This window comes from Oncorhynchus gorbuscha, linkage group LG07 (assembly GCF_021184085.1).
Source record: "Oncorhynchus gorbuscha isolate QuinsamMale2020 ecotype Even-year linkage group LG07, OgorEven_v1.0, whole genome shotgun sequence".
In the NCBI taxonomy this organism is placed as follows: Eukaryota; Metazoa; Chordata; class Actinopteri; order Salmoniformes; family Salmonidae; genus Oncorhynchus; species Oncorhynchus gorbuscha.
Genome location: NC_060179.1, coordinates 4,242,277 through 4,244,776, shown reverse-complemented (window position 1 = coordinate 4,244,776; position 2,500 = coordinate 4,242,277). Strand labels below are relative to the sequence as shown.

The 2,500-nt window shown below is 44.4% G+C and overlaps 1 protein-coding gene across 3 annotated transcripts in view; it reads right to left on the bottom strand.

Moving 5' to 3' along the window:
• Window positions 1-2,500, bottom strand: part of LOC124039447 (probable ubiquitin-conjugating enzyme E2 W-B) — a 36,142-nt gene that overhangs the window by 6,592 nt on the left and 27,050 nt on the right. The gene's annotated exons all lie outside the window — the stretch shown is intronic.

Genomic DNA, 2,500 nt, shown 5'->3' with positions numbered 1-2,500 from the left:
AGAAACAGAGAGAGCGAGAGAGAGAAACAGAGAGAGCGAGAGAGAGAAACAGAGAGAGCGAGAGAGAGAAACAGAGAGAGCGAGCGAGAGAAACAGAGAGAGCGAGCGAGAGAAACAGAGAGAGCGAGAGAGAGAAACAGAGCGAGCGAGAGAGAGAAACAGAGCGAGCGAGAGAGAGAAACAGAGCGAGAGAGAGAAACAGAGCGAGAGAGAGAAACAGAGCGAGAGAGAGAAACAGAGCGAGAGAGAGAAACAGAGCGAGAGAGAGAAACAGAGCGAGAGAGAGAAACAGAGCGAGAGAGAGCGAGAGAGAGCGAGAGAGAGAAACAGAGCGAGAGAGAGAGAGAGAGAAAGAGAAACAGAGCGAGAGAGAGAGAGAAACAGAGAAACAGAGCGAGAGAGAGAGAGAGAAACAGAGAGAGAGAGAGAAACAGAGCGAGAGAGAGAGAGAAACAGAGCGAGAGAGAGAGAGAAACAGAGCGAGAGAGAGAGAGAGAAACAGAGCGAGAGAGAGAGACAGAGAGAGAGAGACAGAAACAGAGAGAAACAGAGAGAGACAGAAACAGAGAGAGACAGAAACAGAGAGAGACAGAAACAGAGAGAGACAGAAACAGAGAGAGACAGAAACAGAGAGAGACAGAAACAGAGAGAGACAGAAACAGAGAGAGACAGAAACAGAGAGACAGAAACAGAGAGAGACAGAAACAGAGAGAGAGACACAACCGTCACCATCAGAGAAGTGTTGGTATAAACACGGTGTAGAGAGGCAACATCATTCAGAGTAGGGTCAATTAGAACTGATCTGGGGTTAGTTCTGCATTTCCCTCACAAATGGTTAAGGTTAGGATTGGCGAAAGGGGAAGCTGATCCTAGATCTGTACCTAGGTGAAACTTCACCACAGAGCATATAATTACATACACTATTATTAGGATTATTTTCACACAGTGAGATCAGTGAACACCAGCTGTGATGCCTGATTAACAACAGCAGGGGGCTCTAGTGAGTTCAGACAGTGAACACCAGCTGGGACGCCTGTTCTCTATACTCAGCTAGTAACGGTAGTTCCCTCTATACTCAGCTAGTAACGGTAGTTCCCTCTCTATACTCAGCTAGTAACGGTAGTTCTCTCTCTATACTCAGCTAGTAACGGTAGTTCTCTCTCTATACTCAGCTAGTAATGGTAGTTCCCTCTCTATACTCAGCTAGTAACGGTAGTTCGCTCTATACTCAGCTAGTAACGGTAGATCGTTACTCAGCTAGTCTCTATACTCAGCTAGTAATGGTAGTTCTCTCTCTATACTCAGCTAGTATCGGTAGTTCTCTCTCTATACTCAGCTAGTATCGGTAGTTCTCTCTCTATACTCAGCTAGTATCGGTAGTTCTCTCTATACTCAGCTAGTATCGGTAGTTCTCTCTCTATACTCAGCTAGTAATGGTAGTTCTCTCTCTATACTCAGCTAGTATCGGTAGTTCTCTCTCTATACTCAGCTAGTATCGGTAGTTCTCTCTCTATACTCAGCTAGTATCGGTAGTTCTCTCTCTATACTCAGCTAGTAATGGTAGTTCTCTCTCTATACTCAGCTAGTATCGGTAGTTCTCTCTCTATACTCAGCTAGTAATGGTAGTTCTCTCTCTCTACACTCAGCTAGTAACGGTAGATCTCTCTCTATATTCAGCTAGTAACGGTAGTTCCCTCTATACTCAGCTAGTAACGGTAGTTCTCTCTCTCTACACTCAGCTAGTAACGGTAGATCTCTCTCTATATTCAGCTAGTAACGGTAGTTCCCTCTATATTCAGCTAGTAACGGTAGATCTCTCTATACTCAGCTAGTAACGGTAGATCTCTCTATACTCAGCTAGTAACGGTAGTTCCCTCTCTATACTCAGCTAGTAATGGTAGTTCTCTCTCTATACTCAGCTAGTATCGGTAGTTCTCTCTCTATATTCAGCTAGTAACAGTAGTTCCCTCTCTATACTCAGCTAGTAACGGTAGATCTCTCTCTATACTCAGCTAGTAACGGTAGTTCTCTCTCTATACTCAGCTAGTAACGGTAGTTCTCTCTCTATACTCAGCTAGTAACGGTAGTTCTCTCTCTACATTCAGCTAGTAACGGTAGTTCCCTCTATATTCAGCTAGTAACGGTAGTTCTCTCTCTATACTCAGCTAGTAACGGTAGTTCCCTCTATATTCAGCTAGTAACGGTAGTTCTCTCTCTATACTCAGCTAGTACCGGTAGATCTCTCTCTACACTCAGCTGGTAACGGTAGTTCTCTCTCTATACTCAGCTAGTAACGGTAGTTCTCTCTCTACATTCAGCTAGTAACGGTAGTTCCCTCTCTATACTCAGCTAGTAACGGTAGTTCCCTCTCTACACTCAGCTAGTAACGGTAGATCTCTCTCTATATTCAGCTAGTAACGGTAGTTCCCTCTATATTCAGCTAGTAACGGTAGTTCTCTCTCTACACTCAGCTAGTACCGGTAGATCTCTCTCTACACTC